The sequence below is a fragment of the Pongo abelii genome, chromosome 8 (assembly GCF_028885655.2).
Source record: "Pongo abelii isolate AG06213 chromosome 8, NHGRI_mPonAbe1-v2.0_pri, whole genome shotgun sequence".
NCBI classification, from domain to species: domain Eukaryota; kingdom Metazoa; phylum Chordata; class Mammalia; order Primates; family Hominidae; genus Pongo; species Pongo abelii.
The window spans coordinates 19,599,241-19,621,738 of record NC_071993.2 but is presented as its reverse complement, the minus strand read 5'-3'; the positions used below and the strand labels follow the sequence as shown (position 1 = coordinate 19,621,738).

The 22,498-nt window shown below is 34.6% G+C and overlaps 1 protein-coding gene and 1 long non-coding RNA gene across 2 annotated transcripts in view; one reads left to right on the top strand and one right to left on the bottom strand.

The window, feature by feature from the left end:
* MALRD1 (MAM and LDL receptor class A domain containing 1) overlaps positions 1–22,498 on the bottom strand; it is a 678,818-nt gene that overhangs the window by 198,339 nt on the left and 457,981 nt on the right. The gene's annotated exons all lie outside the window — the stretch shown is intronic.
* Positions 783–17,780, top strand: LOC129048186 (uncharacterized). The gene is made up of 5 exons (XR_008510306.2): positions 783–989; positions 6,492–6,690; positions 9,284–9,365; positions 15,982–16,097; positions 17,460–17,780. It is a non-coding gene; the product is annotated as an uncharacterized LOC129048186 (long non-coding RNA).

Below are 22,498 nucleotides of genomic sequence, written 5' to 3'. Positions count from 1 at the left end.
ATTACTACATAATGTTATGTAATGTTTCTTTTTGTTCCTGTAATCTTCCTTGCTCCAAAGTCATCTTTATCTAAATTTCTACATTCTTTTGATTAATGTTAGCATGGTATATGTTTCTCTATGCCTTTACTTTTAATCTGTGTGTTTATATTAAATGTAGGTTTCTTACTGACAATACACAGTTGGGTCTTGTGTTTGCATCTATTTTGACAAATAGGTGAATTTAGATGATTAGCACTTAAAGTAATTATTCATATAGTTGGACTAATATTTATAACATCTACTATATTTGTCTTCGTTTTGTATTCAATAATCTTAGATTCTTAACCTTTGTTTTTTTTCCCCCACTCTCCTGTTTTTTTCTGTCTTCTCTGGTATTTTAATTGAAAATTTCACGATTCTGTTTTTATCCTCTCTTAACATATCAATTTTACATCTTCTGTTTTTACATTCTTTTTTTAGGGACTGACTTTGAATTTGCAATATACATTATAACTACCAAACCAAATCCTCTGTCAAATATCATCATACCATTTTATAAGCAACTTACATAACAACATAACTAACCCATTTCATGGGTAGTACAAGTACTATAAAACAGAGTATTTTCAACTATTCCCTCCCACTTCTTACAACATAATTGGGTATTTCTATTCCCCTAGGTTGGTTAGGTTCTGGTAAAATAGTTTTCTTGAAGGCAGGCTTTGTTAAGAATAGAATGCTCTAGGAATATTTCAAAATGGCTACTTTCCCCCTTTTCCCTGCTGAAAACTGAAGGGATTTTTCTTTCATCTTTGCTGTGAGAATGTGGAAGGGCTCCTGAAGGGACATTCACCAAAGTGTTTGGGCTACCAAGGGCTGGGTCCTCATGACATTATTATCTCTCAGACTTGTCCACATTGAGGCAGCAGCAATCTGTCAGTTACAGTTAGGATTCCTCCACCAGTACTTGTCCCTGAAGAGTTCCCGTTCATGGGCTACTTGCCCAGGTAAGTTGCGATACTCTGTGTCTGGCTGTCTGTCTGTCCAATGTTGGGGGTAGTGGTTTGCCTGTGACTTCAGTTCTCTAATGAATCTAAAAAGAATTGTTGATTTTCAGTTGGTTCACATTTCCTTCTATGATGATAGGAATGATGCCTTCCAAGCTCCTTACACGCTGGACTGGAAGATGCAAATAACTTGCATCTATTTTTTTTAAAAAAAGCTATTTTACTGAAAATATCTCTTTTCAACAATACCCCTTTATAAAGGCTGCCAAAATAAGAAAATCTCAATAAAATATTTATTTATTTATTTATTTATTTATTTATTTATTTAGAGATGGAGTCTTGCTCTGTCGCCAGGCTGGAGTGCAGTGGCACGATCTTGGCTCACTGCAACCTCTGCCCCCAGGGTTCAAGCAATTCTCCTGCCTCAGCCTCCCAAATAGATGGGACTACAGGTGTGTGCCACCAAGCCCAGCTAATTTTTGTATTTTTGGTAGAGATGGGGTTTCACCAGGATGGTCTCGATCTCCTGACCTTGTGATTTGCCCACCTCGGCTTCCCAAAGTGCTGGGATTACAGGCGTGAACCACCATGCCCGGCCTAATTTTATGTCAGTGAGATAAGCAGGGAACTTTGTCTGAGAATTATTGCAGCAAAATTTTCAGTAGAAAAGATTACACATGAAAGCAACTTGGACTGTTCCTGTAGCATCGGTAAGCTGTTTTCTATCCTCATTGTCCTTTGAAATATATTGTATGTACCACCAAATATTGAGTTAGGAAAACTGAACACAGTACTTAATTTAGCCACAGAAAAAAAAGTTTTCTAAGTTTTACATTTTGTTCCAAAAATACTGCTTGTTTGTTTCCTTATTTGGAAAATCACAACATAGGTGGCATGCAAAGCCAATATACAGCATCTGTCAAACCTGCTATTAACGGTGGCTTATTCATTAAAAACGTACTTTCTTTAAATCCATGGTATTTTTAATTAAATAAGAACATCTGGATTTCTCCACATTCTGTTGCCTTTTACACACTTGAGAATTTCTAATGCATTTAGACTGCACTTTATCAGACCAACTTTAAAACATCATCTTCAGTAAGAAAAATATGGTATAATCCAATGAGCTATAATAACTTTTCATGTACAGTAGGGCTTAATTGAAAGTATGGAATATATTCATCCTATATTGGATGTGAATAAATAGCCTTGACTTTGTCCCAAATAGTTAAATAACTAATATGTTTGTATAAGTTATTTTTATTTTATAGTTCAGTTCTCAAATACTATAACGTATATAATGATAACTCATGTACTTCCATCTCAGAAGCAGATCCTATTTAATTCAGACTTTAAATATTTCTTTTTCCATGTTGTAGTGTCAACCTGATGTTGAAAGCCAAATATTTAAAGCAGTAGGTAAATTAGTAATTAGGTTCACTGACACAAATTTAACCAATTTTGCCAAGTTAGGAATTGAATTCTGATTTAAAATCTTGTATTTATGTAAATTTATTCCTCCAATTGCATACATACATTGAAACTTCACTAATTCAGATATTTCTTTTCAATACTTTTACTCCAATATTTAATTATAAAAGGCCAATTTTAAGTTTCCACAGCAACCTGAATTAAGTCAAACCAAATGCTCCATTCTTTGTAATAACTTACAGGCTCCTAAAGTAACTCAAGTCACATCTTTAGAGTCTCAGTAATTTACTAATAAAGAAAAGTAAAAAACAAAATTGAGATATTTCTTCCAGCCTGGTACGTAACAACATTTCAAGTACTTGAAAAATATTCTAACAACATCGCAGGTACTTGGAAAATTACTGCACACAGGTGGAAACAATAACATATGTATTATTTCTTTCTTAAATAGCCACAGTTATTTTCTAATGGGGTATGTGTCTTTTGGGCCCTACACAAATTCCCAAACCTTGAAATCAGACTGAACATCACCTTCTTTTCCTATTCCACATTTTCCCCAGTAAATGTCACTTTTGTGACAGCAACTACTAAAACCAGCTTAGCAAAGATATGACTTCGTAAAAAGAAATGTTATATAATCTAATGTTTGCATTTTAGGGCTACATCATGAAATGCAATGTAAAGAAAATTAATTCACTAGGAATGATAATCCACCATTTCACTGCAGCATATTTATTTTGGCACAGGACAATCAATGTCATGTAAGGCCCAATATCAAAGCTAACCATTCCAATTATTAATTAAGGGACTCTGGGCTGAGTTATCAAAGTATATCCCCACTTAACATCTTCAAATTTGCATACTCAATTTTGGTCTTACAAAATTGTGCAGTCTAACACAAAAGTCAGAAAACTGAATCTTGGCCAAAGTATTAATGCATGCCAAGGTATTCATTTTAAAATTTAAGAATGCAAAAATGTACCTGGAAATTTAGAAGACACCATTGCAAATTTAATCTTTGGCAATTTTTAATTCTGAAACTCTAGCATATCTAAGTTTGACCTTATAAGAGGGACGAACTTTTGTGATGCCATATATATATATATTTTTGGAGAATCATAAAGATGAAAGTTGCTTAGCCTCTTGAAATTATTAATAGAAATACATGAATTATCCAGAAACTATGTACTGTATCTCAATGTTATAACACCTTACATTGAATTATACTTTCAGAAATAGACTCATTCTTTATCTAGCAAGCTCAGACTAGACCCACTTTCAAACATTTACAAACTTTCAGTTGCTTCATTGAGACCTACCTATTTATATCTACCAAAATCCTTGGGGAAGGTCAATGTAGCCTCTTGCACAAAGTTCAGAATTTATTAAAGCAGATAATAAAGCTTAAATGTCTGAACTTCCACAACATATTTAGAATTTAATGGTAAATCATTAAACCAACTCGCTTTATTTATATGACTCTATGAAAAGATCAACAACATTCACAGGACAGCTATTTATAGAAGCAGAATTTTCGTTTATTTGTTTGATTTTGGACTGTTCTACAGCTTACTACTTGCCATTTCAAAAGCTACTTAACTCTCATATATTCAGATCAGAATGCATTCAATTAATTTTGTAAAGTCGATTACACTTTAATTAAATACTACCAGGTGTAGTGTTCTGGATTATTGTATTCATTAAATATATCTGCATTTTGCCTCTCCCAAACTGACACCAAATATTTTCTGGACACTTTTCATTTAATACTTCACTTTTGCTTGTATAAGTTTATGATTGTAAGTTCTTAAGATTCCTGGGGCACAGATTTTATATTTTGCATCTTAATCAGCTACAGTTAGGCAATGAATAGAGATTTCCAATTAATATTCAACTTTTACCTTAAAACCTCTTTAAAAGAATTGCACATATTTTTGAAAATTGTAGCTGCTTAATGTCAAATACAATAGTATAAATTCAGCATCAAAGTGTACTATCCTCAAATCACAATAGTTACTTAATATCAGAATGCCAAATATATACTATCCAAATTCAGAATCGATCACTATGCTTCATGGACATTTTTTCACATTGATGTCAGCAGAGGGTTAAAAATTCTAATTTGTCTTTTAGATGTGATTAGCTACACTCTTGAGATTTTAAAACTGTTTCATTGAGTCATTCTACTATAAGGTAATCAATTTTACATTTTTCTGTTAAAAAAAAAAGTTGATACTTCTAAAGGAAAGCTAGCCGGGCTCGGTGGCTCACGCCTGTAATCTCAGCACTTTGGGAGGCCCAGAAGGTCAGATCACCTAGGGTCAGGAGTTCGAGACCAGCCTGACCAACATAGGGAAACCCTGTCTCTACTGAAAAAAAAAAAAAAATTAGCTGGGCATAGTGGTGCATGCCTGTAATCCCAGCTACTTGGGAGGCCGAGGCAGGAGAATCGCTTGAACCTAGGAGGCGGGAGGTTGCAGTGAGCCGAGATTATGCCATTACACTTCAGCCTGGATGACAAGAGCAAAACTCCATCTCAAAATAATAATAGTAATAGTAATAAAATTAAAAAAATAAAATAAAGGGAAGGTATGCTTTGGCAGCTTCAGTGCCCTAAGAAGAATCATACTTACTGTACTAAGGAAAAATAATAAAAGACAATTTCTCACTTCAAGTGATCTGAATTCAATCCCTGCTTTAAATTAAGACTCAATTTTAGACTTTTTTTTCTTATTTTCCCATTCATAAAATAAAGCTGGCTAATAGTTTTTAAAAATGCTGTGCATTATGCCTCTTTCAAAATAGCAAAAGCTCCATTCTTCAGAGTCAGATTTATTCAGTCTGCCTCTGCATCCTCCATAATTTCTGCCTGTCTCTCACTCTCAATAGAAGGGTGTCTGATGACTATCAGGTGAAACGCTCTCAATCTCTTTTTGTGCTTTTATTTTCTTCCCGCAGATTTCCAACGTACATCTGCAATTATTTTTTTCTCACTCTGTCTCCCAGGCTGCAGTGCAGTGGCACAATCTTGGCTCACTGCAACCTCCGCCTCTCGGGTTCAAGTGATTCTCGTGCCTCAGCCTCCCAAATAGCTGGGACTACAGGCACGCACCATCACGCCCAGCTAATTTTTTGTATTTTTAGTAGAGACAGGGTTTCACCATGTTGGCCAGGCTGATCTCGAACTCCTGACCTCAGGTGATCCACCACCTTGGCCTCCCAAAGTGCCGGAATTACAGGCGTGAGTAACTGCACCCTGCTCACATCTGCAATTTTTAAAGGCTGTGAAATGTAACTATGGCCAGCGAGAGACCAAGTTTCCTCAAAGTTGTCAGAATGGAAAACACAGACGCAGTGTTTCTGGAGGCAAATGAATTTTTCTCATAGCATTTGATAAAAATGTCTGTTATTACATTATTTTGATTTGCTTTTTAAAGAGTGATACAATGACTATTTCCTTTAAATGTCATAAATGATATTTTGTTCCAATAAGTTATGCTTTAGGCATTAATCTCTTTTGAGACTAATTATTGGCACTTTAAATAAAAACACTTTTTTACCAGAATGTCTCATTTTAATGCTATTAACTGTCATCAAAATCAATATTATAAACTCCCCCCATGCACCCCCCGCAGTATGCATTAATCTGATACAAAAATGAAGCTTCTGGTTGTGGCATGCCAACACAAGGTAGAGTCATCTTATTTTTAAAGATCCTAATATGCTTAGCAGCAAGAATACCTCAATCACAGGAAGATGATATATAAGTGAAATTTGTTGCCATTTCCTATAAGTTACAGCTAGAGACAAGAGATTCTGAATCTCTGCATCCTCATATTCAAAGAACCCTGAAAAACCTCTTTATGAGTCACTTATTTGTCAAGATGCCTTTGGAAACATGAATTAACTTAATAACATTTCCGTAACTTTGTTTTCCAAATGAGATTACAAGTAAAATTTGTTTCATGGTCATGCAGGCAGGCAAAACTAATAAATGATAGATGCTTTTACTTAGGTAAAATGATAAGTGGTCACTATTATAAACGAGCTTTGACTTCATTTAAATTTCAGATCTATTTTACCTGGAGGAGTGTGGAAAGCAAGTAAGAACAGAAGAACAGTTATTTTCATTGAAACTGAGAAATATATTATCACATTATTTTAATGAATATGTAATCGGCAGAACTGTAGGCAGGATTGTCCACTGGTTAAGTCTGAAGGCACTGGAGCTCTAGACTTTGATTTGCATCCTGACTCTACCGCTTATTAGGTATGTGACCTTGGGCAACCTACTTAAATTCTCTAGGACTCAGAAGCAATAAGAGATAATTATAGTACATACTTCAGCCTCATGGGGTTGTGGTAAAAGATAAATGATCTACTACATGTAAAGTACTTAGAACATAGTTGCAAATTAGTGCTACTCTCCTGGGAAATTTAGAGAATAGATATAAAGATGATTCTACCAGTGGAAATTAGACAATTAATTGCAAGTTATTGATTGAATAACTACTATAGAGAAGGTAGCATGTCTTTCATTTGGATGTAGAATGATGTGCAAGATAAGACTGATAAAATGCGAAGCAAATCCAAAAGAATCTTACAAGCTAATAATATGTATTGTTTTAAAGACAAGCTCTGAGTCAAACTGCCTGAGTTAAAAGCCAAATACTGATACTTATAAGCTTTGTGACTTTGGGAAAATTTCTTAATCCCTACTATGTCTCATATTTATCATCTATCAAATGGGGATAATAATAATTTACAGCTCATTTGGATTATTCGGAGCATATAGTACCAAATATTGATGTAGATCATAAATGCTATATAGTTCAACAAATAAAAGATGGCTTAAATTTGGTGGAGGAGGAAAAACTTCACAAAAGTGTGTCCTAATGGGGTACTACCACTGAAAGACAGGCCATCCTGCAGTTCTTATTTAAGAAGAAGCTTCTAAGGAAATTCAACTATCATAAGGAAGACAAAGACAAGGATACCAGAGGAAATGTTACCTTCTGACACCTACAGCTATAACAAACAGTAAATACAATCTTAGTCCTAGTCAGATAAACATTAAAAACCTCACACTAATGGCCTTTTAATCTCAGTTCCTTTTACCCAGTATATAGTGTCTACTATCAGCCAAAAATAACAAATCACACCAAAACAATGGTACAATGAAGTGTTGATATTAATAAAACCCAAAGAACTTTTGAGGTGCAAGAACTCAGTTTGTAGAAGAAGAACGTAAGAATTAAAATGAAAAATACAATTTGTAGAAGAATGCAGAGAGTCCTTGATGCTAAACTGAAAGGCAATGAAGAGCCTCTGATTATTTGGAGGACCAGGAGTCACCAATTATAAATATTAATCTTGCATCAATGTGAAGAGTGGCCTCGTTCAGAATAGTTGCATTGTAAATGAGTGGTCTTATCTACAACAGCCCAGAAGTGAGTATGGATGACAGATGTGAAAATGCAAAGATATGAAAACATATACTCAACTGAGAAAGAGAGCTGACAGAATTTGAAATTGAGAAAGAATTAACGGTGTTAACAATGATGATGACAATAACAGAAATACTAGGGTCATGAGAAGAAGAGGCTTTCTGCAAGGAAGGCAAGTTTATGTTTGAAAATGTGACTTGGAGATACTAACAATTACCTAGTGTGCAAATGACAGTATGGAACTCAAATGTGGAAATAAGTGATAGATCAGTGGTATTAAATACATACAATAGCAAGAATCAGGTTGTTACAATTTAAAAAATCATAAAAGTCCTTGAAGAGAACTAGAATATATTCAAGAGGACAGAGACTGCAGTTTGTAAAATACTATCTTTACACTATCTAGATCAATGACCAAGAATGAGTGATCAACAATTATTAGTTACAGAAATAATATTTTGCAGAAGACAGATTGAAGGGCACCAAGGAAGGTGTGGATAGTGAGGGGGAGGATACAAAGTGCATGAGGAATGGTTATTTAATATATATTAATATCGAAAACAATAATCATTAGAAGAGAATCTAGACTAAGTGTATTTCATTTTATCTTATTTTGGTTAAGGTCAGAGAGAACTGTGATGCTTGAAGACAAACAGTATGATGCAGTGATTGAATGACAGTTTAAAGACACTAAAGGAAATAAATTCAAGGAAGCAAGATTTTGGAAAGATAGAAATGATTAAGCAGTTCATTATTTTACTGGGAAATACAGTCTGTAAATAAATACATATTTAGGAGATTATTTTTAGAGAAATTACGGTGTCTAGATGCTTATAAAATGATGAAATAATTATTCTGAAAAGTTTTCAGATTACATATTCAGAGTTTAATCATGCCCTCCAAGATTCCAAATGAACTGATTCATTCACATGTTTTTCACTCAGTATCATCTCACAGATAATACCATTCACATAAACAAAAAATGCAAGCAAGCAAGCATCATTTGGGTCGTGCTTGAAACAGTTGTTAAGTATTCTTGGAAATATTTTAAATAAGTGTAGACAAATACACCAAAGTAAAGGAAAGAATATTTGATTGGGTATCTGATTCAGATGGTACATGTGGATGAATAGAAGGGGTTCATATTTTCACACCAACATTGCTTTTTGGCAGCAAAATGAAAATTACTGTTTGTTTGATGGGGTGAATAGCTGAAGAAATATAGAGCAGCTATAGATAATCAGTGTTTGTTTTTGTTGTCTAAACATCACTAAGGTAAAAAACCTGTCTCAGAAAAAAATAAAAGAAACAGGAAGGACCCTAATCTAAACACTCACTATGGTTTCATAGAGAAACATTTTTATTCTAATTGTGGTTAACAAGCAAACAATGTCTATCATTTATTCCTTTTCACAGAAAACTTTTAAGAAAACTAAATCTGCAAGACACATTCTGAGGCTTATCAGCCAACAAAGTCACCTGGATTTCTTTTTTGATGGTATTGTATGTTTGGAGTAGAATACTTGTATTTCTAAAAAGTTAAATAAGACAAGGAGAAAGTAGAAATGATACTGATATGTAGGAAGAAAACAGCAACCAGAGTAATTAAGGAGGATAGAAAAAACATACTTACTTGTTTTGAGCCATTTGGTAGACAAAATGCAATGACAAAGATGATATCAATTGCAGCATTTTTTTTTTTAGAAAACAAACCATCAATTACCATTTTTATGTCATCGGTTTTATACATTTTGGAATGCTTTGAGAAATCCACATTAAAGGACAGTGGTTACAAATATAGCCTTTTGCTTTAGGCGCACACGAGTTTCAATGCTAAGTTCAACAAGTGCCTTCTGTGTAGTTGGGGGAAAGTTAGTAACCCTCTTTGTGCATCAATTTCCTCTTCTGTGAAAGACTCAAGGTTGTTGTGAGGATTAAATGGAAAAGCCTGTTCAGAGCCAGGTGCACGGTGATTGACACTCAGTGAATAGTAGCTACAAAGGGTCACATCAGTTTTGACAACAAGACATGTTCTATTTAGGTGGACATAACAATGATCTACCTTTAGTTATAGGTTATTCCTTTAAAAAGAGGTAAACAATAGCAACTGTAAGAACCCCTCTTCATTTGCTTTGTATGAAAGTAGACCGTTTTATAGTCTTTCGTTCCAAACTAAAGTATTTACTTAATCATTGAACAAATATAATATTTAGAAAATATCAGAACCAGGTTTTTGTTGTTGTTTGAGAAGGCACCTAGCTCTGTTTCCCTGGCTACATTGCAGTGGCGTGATAACAGTTCATCGCAGCTTCAACCTCCTGTGCTCAAGCAATCTTCTCACTTCAGCTTCCCGAGTAGCTAGGACTACAGGCACACACCTGGCTACCTTATAAAAAAAATTGTAGGAACAGGGTCTCACTATGTCTCCCAGGCTGGTCTCAAATTCCTGGGCTCAAGGAGTCCTCCTGCCTCCTGCGATGGCCTCCCAAAGTGCTAGGATTACAGGTGTAAGCCTCTGTGCCCAGCCTAGAACCAAATTATTTTTAAAAGATGATACTAAAGATTTTTCAAAGTATATAATGAGTACAGGAAATATTAGTAATATTAATAACTGTTCATTTTATACTAATAGTTTGTCATTCTCCTTGATAAAAATCTCCTTTCACCTCATGCTTATATGTTTTGGTGGCATAATAGGAGAAAAGTCAAAGGAAAAGAAAAAGTAGGAGGCAACAATAGAAGAAAATGAGAAAAAAACTGATATTCATAGTGTAGATAAATGCTATTATGCAAAACTTTACTATGCTGAAGAAAAATTTTGACAATGAAAGAAAATTAGAAAAAGTATATACTTTTTTAAAGTAATGGTAAACATGAAAGGGATATTTCTAGGGCAAGTCAAAGAAAAGAGACAAAAAGAGAGAAAGCTTTTAAAATAACCTGAGATACATTCATACATCATTTAAAAGTGAGATCCTGCATTACATACACCAAACGGCATTATAGGGATAATGCTGTCCAATTCATTGTAAAAGCAAAACATCTAAAGCAAATCAACTTTATGACTAGTGTTGCACTGGCAGTGCTGATGGTCATAATTGTCACTGTGGTTGTGAGTGATTTATGAATGGCAATTGCCACTAAAATTGAAACCAATTACGTAGTAAGTCAAAGTTTGTTCTATTTAGGAAGTTTCAGAACATGATTGTTAGTGAAACAACTAAACATTTTATTAAGAAAAGTACCTTTCTGCTGACAAAGATAATTGCATTTTAGCATTTATGAAAAAAAAATGTTCACACCATTACCTGAAAATGCAGAGCCTGTAACAATACAAAATTTGGAAATAGAGATCTGGATGATTTTGTATAATTAATTATGAAGGCAACATATGTCATTATAGAGATGTTATCACACTATCATAAATACTATCTCACAGGTCAGTAGAGACTCTGTAATTTCAAAAAATAATAAAACATCAACTTTGACATTATATAAGAAAAAGAAAAACATATAAAAGATAAAGAAAATACAAAATTAAGAATGTCATTGTTTTTCTCTATGGAAATTAGAAAACAGAAATGATAACATCTGCACAATAATTCAGAAGACAGTTATTTATGGATATTGAAATTGCTGATATATTCAGATTGCCATGTTAATGTTGTTAAATTAAATTAGCAGGAGGCCACTAGTCTGAGGTTGTCTCTTTGAGTTTCTGCAAAACAAACTACAACCTAACTTAGTATGTACACAAACTATAATAAAACTTAGGAGTATAACAAACAACAGAGCTTCAGCTAATCATAAGCAGCTGTGTTTCAGCCAGTCACAGGCAGGCAACTAATCACAACATTCCGAAATAAAGCAGATGCCTAGCAGTATGGCCAATCAGGGGATTCCCTAAAGTGCTTCTGTGTTTGGCTCATAAAAACTTGCTCAAACTCAGGCAGAGCTCTCTGAAACTTTTCTGGTTCTGAGTGCTACCTGATTTATAAATCATATCTGCAGAAATAAACTCTGCTAAATTTAATTTGTCTAAATTAACTGTTTGGTGTCAGAAGTGGGATGTGGAGGAAACCTCCTATGACCCTCAGAAGCACCAAGTGACCAAGCAAAGGTACTTGCCGAGTCCATTATGTCCACTGCTCTCTTGCAACAAGTGAAGGCTGTGGGTGAGTTCTCTCTTAGATTTGAGCTCCTTGAATTTGTGTTTTGAGCTTCCTGATTTTATTTGAACAATTATTCGATATGACTGTGCCCAGGCTCATACTGAACTTCATAACAAAACTGGACTGGATCCAATAGGTAAGGTTACTACATAAAATTGTAGGTCATCTGTATCCAAGGTATCTAGAACTCCCCCATCTGGAACACCAGCTGATTTCATATATAAGAACTATGGACCTAGAATCTGTGTTTTTCTACAGAAATGGGTGAACTTTATCAAAGGTAACTTAGAGTTACATTGGCTACAGCGAGAAAACTCTTTAGAACAGGTGTGATGCATGTCTTTGTATCTATGGGACTAAGAGGTCCTCCTTGTGTGTATTTTAAAACCCAAACTGAGATATTTCAAACTAGAACCTCGTGCCCTGAGATTTCTGCCTTTATTGTAAATAGCCAGGCTATTGGAAAAGAAATTGCCCGTGTTTTCACCAGCCATCTGATGAATGCACTCACATTGGCCTGGAATGCTTCCCTACTGGAGAAAGTACTTAAGGGCTTGACTCCCAGGATGATAACCAACCAATCCCTCAGATAAAAAAGCATATTTCTATGGTGGGAGTTTTAAGTCATGCCCCCAAAAGTCTACAGTCTTAATCTATCCAATTGATATTTGGATCATTTTCAGAAAAACGTTTGTTAGAATTAGTTCTGTTTTTTCTATTCAATCCTGCTTCAACCAGGGGAATTACTTGGTCAACAAAAACCCCTCATCTCAAACCCCTGATGACATAAAAAGCCTTACTTTTGTTTTAAGTGCTTGTCATGGCCATCTTGTCTTAACTGGGCTTTTAACTATGCCGTTCTTTCTTGGTTTAGGCAGACTACAGTATTTAAGCCTGAAGTTTAAGCTCTGTGACTTTAAGATGTAAAAATTTAACCCTGTCTTCTGTAGGACCTCATAGATATCATTTTAAAATGCAAGTATAGAGAAAATGATAATGATGAAGGAGAAGGAGGAGAAGAGGGAGGAGAAGAAGGGGAAGGAGAAGAGAAAGAACAAGGAAGAAGGAAGAGGGAGGGAGGTAAGCAAGGGAGGGAGGGAGGTAAGCAAGTGAGGGAGGGAGGTAAGCAAGTGAGGGAGGGAGGTAAGCATGGGAGGGAGGGAGGAAGGGAGGGAGGAGATGAGGAGGAGGAAGAAGAGTAGTAGGAGGAAGAAGAGTAGGAAGAGGAAGAGGAGGAGGAGGAAGAGGAGGAGCAGGAGGAGGAGGAGAAGATATTTGAAAATTGAACAAATGAAAAAATCTTAAAAGTTTCCCCACAAATATTAGTAGAATATTTAGTCATCTAGGAAAACAATCTTGTTCCACGGACAAGAAAAAGAATTTTACTCTAGATCTTTAATAAATTAGTGAGTTTCATATTATTGTACTTGAAACATGGTTTAAATTTTTCAAATAAAACCTATAAGAAATGTTTCTGTCTATATATTTTTGTCTAATTGTCTATATGTTATGTATGTGTGGTATTTTTCTACCACCTTACAGGACTGCCAAAATTAAATTGTAAAAGAGTTCTGTTACATTGGCTTAAAAAAATGAGCACTTGCGTAAATTAGATATTCCTTAAACTCTAAGATAGAAACTAACACAAATTATTTTCAAATTTACATAATCTGGGATACTCTTTGGTAAATAAAAGCTAATTAAAGTGTGTGAGTTTGATTAAAGCAGGTACATCTCCAGATTTCTCAACATTAGATATAATTCAGATGCACAACTTTTTCTGCCTAGGTTTATTAGTAAAACAAGCTTATGTTATCACTATATTACAAAATTTGTCAGCAAGGAAAATAAGTTAAGATGACAGCTAGTTGTTTAATGTCTCATCTTCATAAGCAATCCAAGCATAATCATAAAAACAAGTGAATTAAATAGATGTAAGTAATCTAAAATTCCCATGTGAATGATGTCCTTATACTAGCTGTTTTAACGTTGTTATCAGCAAGAAAAGAAAGTTGGCCGTGCACGGTAGCTCACGCCTGTAATCCCATCTCTTTGGGAGGCCAAGGTGGGCAGATCACGAGGTCAGGAGATTGAGACCATCCTGGCTAACATGGTGAAACCACATCTCTACTAAAAATACAAAAAAACCCATCTCTACTAAAAATGCAAAAAAAAAAAAAAAAATTAGCCAGGCGTTGTGGCGGGTGCCTGTAGTCCCAGCTACTCGGGAGGCTGAGGCAGGAGAATGACGTGAACCCAGGAGGCAGAGCTTGCAGCGAGCCGAGATCGGGCCACTGTGCTCCAGCCTGGGCAACAGAGCGAGACTCTGTCTCAAAAAAATAAAATAAAAATAAAAATAAAGAGAAAGTTGAGGCTAAGGGAAATCTGTACAAACAACCATTTAAAGTGACCTACTAAAAAAAAACTTTGTAAGGACAGAGATAAAATTTTGCCTCTTTTATAGTTTCTCATTACAGGACTAAAGGTGGTTTAAACTGTTAGTACACATGTTCCGTGTCATACCAAAAAAAGTGTACTACGAAAAAGTACATGTTTCTAGAAATTATGATTCATAGATTTGCCAATCTACAGGAAGCTGGTGTAACATACCTCAGTTGCTTGCTTCCTAGTGTTCCCTGTAAATTAAGGTCACTAAGAGTTCATTATTTGAATTCATACATGTAACTAAAATTACTAGAAATAATGAGAAAAACCATTCTAAATCCAAGTATATAAAGATGGTAAGCTATGCTTTTGGTAAGAAAAGCTATAAAGTATAAAGTTGTGTTTTTGTTGTTTGTTAAGTAAAAAAGATTTTTTTTTGTCCTAAAGCATAAGAAATGGCTGTTTCAAAATGGGAAAAAGAAAAAAGTATAAAGCAAAAACTGAATGGACGTAAGGGTATTGTAGATGGAATGGACAGACATTTTATGTGTGATCAAACTGGCTGCAATTAGAAGAGAATTATTTTTAAGTCTTCCAGAAAAATAAGCATTTATATCAAAAGTACACTGATACAAAACAAGAATTTGATCCTCTATGTTAAAACAACAAGGTTGTCTTGGAGTATTGGTCTGCTTTTAGTAGAAAATTGTGAACGGCTTTCCTTTAAGATAATTGACCTAGGAAACAAATATTCTGTGTTTTATCAAGATAATTTCCTACGCTTCATGCAGTCTGTATGGGATCTTTCATTTCTTAAGAAAAGTGAGTTCTGTTTATTAAATGAACTAAGGTTTTTCTTTCCTGTAACTATGTACCTTTCTGTATTTGTCTTTAAATATTTTAATTATCACTCTAGTTAAATGAGTAAGCATTGTTTCACAGTGCCCTGTAATCCCATTTTAATCAAGTATTTAAAACCTCTTATTTTTCACAACTTCCCAAAATCAAAGTCTAAATTAGGATCTTTTGACTTTGAACTAACTTAGGGAGTTTTCCTACAGGCCATAGAAATATCTCAAAAGAATTTTTTTCTTTCTCTTTATTAAAAGAGAGGTGTAAAACTAATTAGGCTTATCTAACATGTTAAATGGCATGGGAAACATTGTTAAATAATAAGTGACACTAAACCTTATTTCAGTTATATTGTATGATATGTTATTAATATGTGTTTGAGAAATTATATAAAATTCCAAGGAAACTGATAGTTCTAGTATAATGCTGTCAGTCATAATTCTAGTTATTACCTTAAATTATTTTATGTTGCAAAAACAAAATTTTCTTGCCAGTTGCACTATAATAAACTGTAATAAGATCTTTAAGCCATGGCCATTTTAAGTCTTGTCATCTGTAGATAGTTAATTGTTTTATTCTGTTACGTTCCTGAAAGCTATTACAAACAGCTGTAAGCCTAAAATATTTTGTCTTTGAGGGGATTCACAGAAAGGACTCTAACAAGTACAGGTTTCTGGTAACTTTAAGATCCCATCATTTGACTAGGTAAGAATTCTCAGAATTTTAATGAAGAAACTGATTGGCACCTAAATTGCTAACCCAATATCAAGTAGAACAAGAATTAATTGAATGCCAAGAAAATGCTGTTGCAGATTTTCGTGGTAAGTCAGCCAATACTGAAATTGTTAAGATACTGTGTTAGTTAATTTTGCATTGCTATAAAGGAGTACCTTAGGTTGGATAATTTATAAGAAAAAAAAAGAGATTTATTTGGCTCATGGTTCTGCAGGCTGTATAAGCATGGCACCAGTATCTGCTTGGCTTCTGGTGAGGCCTCAGGAAGCTTATAGTCAGGACAGAAGGAAAAAGGGGACCTGCTGTATCACATAGTGAGAAAGGAAGCAAGAGAGTGAAGGGGGAGGTCCCACACACATTTTAACAATGAGTTCTCATGTGGACTCATTACCAGAGGTGGAGCACCATGCCGTTCATAAGGAATCCATCCTTATGACCCAAACACCGCTCACTAGGTCCCATCTCCAACACTGGGGATTGCCTGTTAACATGAGATTTGGAGGGGACAAACATACAAACCATATCATATATGCAATTTAAGTGAACACAGTAAGATTGACCCAAGTCAAATTATCTCTAGCAACCTATTTAATAAACAGTGCTATACACCTGAAATGAAGAACAAATGTGTTATTTAAAATAAAGTAAATTCAATGTTAATTGTACACCCATGGAGGACCCAGATGACCACTTGGTCCTTCCTGAGTCCTTAAATCTTCCATTATTTAAAACTATGCACTCCACGAATCATTATGGAAATTTCAAAATGACTTAAATTATGAAAAAAAATCTTGGAGTGATTAGTCTAAAATTGTTAAATGGTTTGTAAACATTTTTTGGTTTGTCAAACCCATAATTCTGGGAAGACAATCAAATCTTTAGGTGTTGCATTTCTACCAATAAATCTTTTAAACTTTTACAAATGGATTTAACTCAATTGCCACCTTCAGTGGGATATCAATGTGTTCTTGTAGTTTGTATGTTTCCTGGTTAGACAGAAGCTTTCCTGTATAGGAAAGCCAATGCTATGACAGTAACTAAGAGGTTATTATAAATGTTTTTCTTTTATGGGGTATTCTTGAAGAAATTTCCAGTGATGGAGGCACTCATTTCACCGGGCAGATCATCAAACAGTTAAATAAGATATTACAAACACAATGGCATTATGCAAAGCTAACTGAATAGACTGGATTGCCTTGGGCAAATGTGTTACTGCTGTCCTTGATGGCAATAATATCTATTCTCCCTGGAAAACACCAATTATGAAATCTTATAAAATAGTCACTGAAGCCTTTGCCCATAATAATAGAGCTGCCTGTATCTCCTGTTCTTATAAATGATTAAATATTGCCAAGCTTTAATGTATTATGCCAGAGTATATGTTTACCATGTAAAAAAAGCCCTTTGTGACCCACCAATTGATGATAACCACATTTTTCATGATCTAGGACACAGAGAATGGCTCTTTTGGAAATGACATTAGAGAAAGACTGCCCCTTAGCCCCACTGGAGGGAAAGCTACCAAGCTCTTTTAAGCAATCATACTGCAGCAAAACTTTATAAACTTCAGTCTTGGCTCCATATCTCTCAACTCAAGAGGACTCCTCCAAGACTGCACATCTTTTGGAGACCTCAAGGCAAAACTGACCAAGGAGATTTCTGTTCAGAAGATGACATCCTAGATGTGGCCAACTTTCCCAAAAACAAAGATCAAAACTTCTCCCCTCTCTCATTGTGAAAACTTTGTCTTTTTTATTTTTTCTCTGTGTTTCTTTTTGGTTTACAAATGGTAACATAATGCCAAAATCAAGATTTCATAGTTGATAACTTCGGTAGAAAACCTAACTGAATGTTGACTATGTCATGTTAAACCAATATCCCTACATGATCTTGGAGATCCTCTAGTTCACCCTAAAACAAAATTTACTGATATTCCAAACGTGACCACTTTCTCGTATTGCAGATTTGGTTCTTCTATAGGGTTAGACCTTTAGATTTACATATTCATATTCCTTGTTTAAAGCTAACAGTAGACAAAACATATAGTGAGGGTTTTGCAGTTAATTACGCCAGAAATTGAATAGGAACAACAAAAGATAGTTTGGCATTTTGTAGACAAATAGATAACCCTAATCGTTGATGGGCTCTAACCATGCTATGATTTGATAATAAACCCTTGGATAAATTTTAGTACTTTCCTACCAGTGACCCTTAAATCGCAAGACATCTTAAAGGGAACTGTCTGTTGTGGCCCTTGAAGATATATTTTTATTTGTAGAGAATTTAAAGATCAGCCGTGTGCATAGCAACTCCATGTCTCAAAAAGTGGCCAATGTGGGTTAGGTATTTTAACGGCACCACTCACTCCGTAATCAACTGGAAACTGATCATTGATCTATACAATTCAATTTTCACTGTAAAATAAATAAGATTTTTTCTAGCTGTAAATGAGCATCTTTGGATAGAACGCTCCTTTCCTGGCTTGGCATAAATATAATAAAGTTATGGTTAGAAATCGGTCTCAAATATTAACTGATATAGCTGACTATACTGCAAAGGCTATGGCTGTCCAGTACATTTCTTTAAATTCTCTTGATAAGGTTGTTTTAGATAGCAAGATCGCTTTGGACAACCTGTTGGCTGAACAGCGGGGAGTATCTGCAATAGCTAACACCTCTTGCTGCACACGGATACATACATCTGGTATAGAAACTAATTTGCAAGAATTCAACAAACAAGCTATTTGGTTAAAACAAGTAGATTCCACTTCTGGTTTATTTTTTGATTTATGTGATTTTAATTTATTTGGTTCATAGGGCTCCTGCTATGGAGTAAACTTCAGTGTCTTGGTATTATCCTTCTGATAGTCATCATAGTAGTCTCCCTGGTACACTCTATTCTCTCAAGAGTCTTAAATGCTTGTGTATAGCCATTCACTGTGTATCAAATGGTCTCACTTTGGTATGAACAACAAAAACACAAAGAGAACATAATCATTCAGCTGACTCAATGCTGTACCTTGTGAGTTCCATACTGAGACCAAAAATGTCCACTATGATGGTGACAAACAGTAGCATCAATGCCCAAGGTTTGTATCAATTTCTCAAGATTGAGAGACTGACCAGAAAAGGGAATTGTCAAAGTAAATAAGCAAGAGGCCATTCCTGAAGTCCTCTTTGTACTTTGAGTTCCTAGATGACCAACTGCAACCTAACTTAGTACGGAAATAAACCAAAACCAAATTTAGGAGTATAACAAACAGATAAATTTCAGCCAATCATGGGCAGCCAGCTCATCGCACCATGCCCAAATGAGGCAGATGCCTAGCTATAGTCAATCAGATAATTTCTCTACTTTGCTTCTGTTTTTGGCTCATAAAAGCTTGTTGCTCACACTGAAAGGTGGAGCTCTCTGAACCACTTTTGGTTCTGAGTGTTGCCCAATTCATGAATTACTCACTGTGCAAATAAACTCTGCTAAATGTAGTTCGTCTAACATTCTTCTTTTAATAATGTTTAATTATTAGGATATACTTCGTTAATATACATAATGTAATATAAAGATAATAGATTAAGCTAAATTGTTATAATTACACCACTTTGCTTTTCATTGTTCTCTTTTTCTCCAAAGTACTTTTTGCTCAAAGTGGATTGGATGTAGACCATCTTTGCCACTTCTTGCTGCAAGTGTGCAAATTTATAAGTAAAAGACTACTCATCTTCAAAGTTATATAAGGATGGCTTTTTTCAATATTTCTTTAGTCAAGTCCAATGTTTTATTCACTTGGTAGACAAGAAAGCCTTCTTTACCTATGCAGTGTAATATTTAACAGGGTTGTCCAATGAAAACAATGTGAGCCACATACATAGTTTTAGAATATTTAGTAGCCACATTTTAAAAAGTAAAAAAGGTAAGTTTTTAGTAATTTATTTAATCTAATATATTCAAAATGTTATAAATTTCAACATATAATAAATATAAAACTTACCAGTACAATATTTTATATTCTTTGTTTGTTACTAATTTGAAATCCAGTTTGTAATTTACACATACAGCACATCTCAATTTTGACTAGCCACATTTCAGGGGCTCAATAGTTCCATGTGGCTAGTTGCTATCACATTGGGCAGTGTAGGTTCAGAAGAAAGTGTTTTGAGTCAGAAAATTTGGTATTCCAATCTACCTGCTCAGTCATCCATGTGACATGGCAAAGCTTTTTAATCTTTCTAAAAACATGATATGTTTTACATCACAGTGTTTTAAAAATATTAAATAAGACAACATACATAAATTCTTTTTTTCACAGTTTCTGACTAGGAAACATTTAATAAATGTCAGTTCTCTTCCTCTAAATCATTCTGAGATTTCTCATTGTGTTTGAAAAACACTTTTTTGTTTATTCAGCATACATCACACATCCATCCATCCATCCACAACTCTGTGAAAAACTAAAAACACTAATGAAAGCATCTTTATTGCAGTAGTTACATGCAACATTTTATTTAACTCACTCTTCTTCCCCCACCATCATCCAGAAACCCCTACTTTTCTTTTTTTCCTATAGCACTTATCAACAACAAACAAACTATACAAATTTGTTATGAATAATGCTTCATATTGACTTTCTTTCTCCCTTTGCTACAGTGTCAGCCACATGATGGCAGAGATCCTTCTCTGATTTATTCAACAGATATTCCAAGCACCTAGAATAGTGCCTCAAAAAATGGGCTTCAAAAAATATTTCTTGGATGAATGAATGATTGAAGAAACATTTCTTTCATCATGCCAATGTACATTATTTTACTTTTCTGTCACCCACCTGTGAAAACGCCTCCATTTATTCACACACGTTTTCAATGTGGTGATTGAAGCATCACAGAAATCCCAGATGTTTCACTTTAACACTCTCAGGATTTATTATTATCATGACTATTCGTAGTAATTAACTCCTCTTGAGTATCCAAACACTAACCAGTATTAAACAGAAATTTGTTCTGAATTGGCATCACAATAAATTCCAATGCATTGTTTAAAATTCATATTAAAGAAGAATTTATGTATCATATTCTTCGTTATGTTTCAGTATACCTTGAAAACCTAGTGAAGAGATATTATTATTTATTGTCTTCACTTCTATCTGGTGTACAACTCCCTTGGTATTTTCTAAATAATCAGTTCTAATTCCACACTAGATTTCACATTGTTAGGTTTTTTAACTAGGTTTGATCACATTCATACTTTGTGGGAACCATTTTTCTAAACAATTTTATTTTGAAAATTTTTACATTTATACCAAAGTAGAAAGAATAGACTAATGAACTCCTACCTACCCCAAACCCAGTTTTAACCATTTTCAACTCATGGTGATATAGTTTGGATATTGGTTCCTGCCTAAATCTCATGCTTAACTGAAATCCCCATTGCTGGAGTTGGGGCCTGGTGAGAGGTGACTGGATCATGGTGGAAGATCCCTCCCTCATGGTTCGGTGCTCTCTTTGTGAGTTCTCTGGAGATCTGGTCATTTAAAAGAGTGGCACCTCTTCTCCCCACCACTCTCTCTTGCTCCTGCTTTCACCATGTGATGTGCCTGCTCACCCTTCACCATCTGCCATAATTGCAAGCTTCCTGAGGCCTTCCCAGAAGCCAAGTGGATGTTGGCACTATTCTTCCTGTAAAGGCTGTAGAACTGTGAGTCAACTAAATTTCTTTATCAATTACCCAGTCTCAGGTATTTCTTTATAGCAATGCAAGGATGGCCTAATACACATGGTCCATCTTGCTTTGTCTATATTTCCACCTACATTTTCAATACAACGGAATTATTTGAAAGCAAGCCTGGTATCAAATTGCACCATCTTTAAATACTTCAGTATGTATTTTTATCAGATAATGACTTCTTTTTTATTACTGGCATATTACATTTAACTATACTTATTATCATATCTAACCAATAGAAAATATATTTTATGTAAATATTTACTTAAATATATATGCACATTTACATTAGAATATATACATGTATATGGGAATATATATATATATATATCAACAATATTTTTAGTCTCATGATAAAAATGGTTGCACTTGTACGGCACACAAGTGTCAACAGATGAGGATAATCGCTGCTCACTTCCAAATAAATGCCTTCTACTACATCTGATTGATAGCTTTCATCCTAAGTACATGAGAATTTGAAGGAGATTGGGATCATATAGCTGGATAATGAACCTAGTCACAGTTTTCTAAAGAGCAATGAGAAATCTGATTTTTGTCCATTATGCTGAGTTCTATTTCTTCCAGTGATAACTGTTCTTTTCCTCTACTTTCTCTTTGATGACATTGGTTGTCTTCAAATGTAAGGTGATTCTTGGTTATTCATTTAAGCTCATGAATGAAAGCCTGTGTTGCTTAGCACACAATAAAGAATTTCAATAGTCAACATAAAGAACTGTTTTCCCAACAGACTTCTTTGATTGGGAGGATGAAT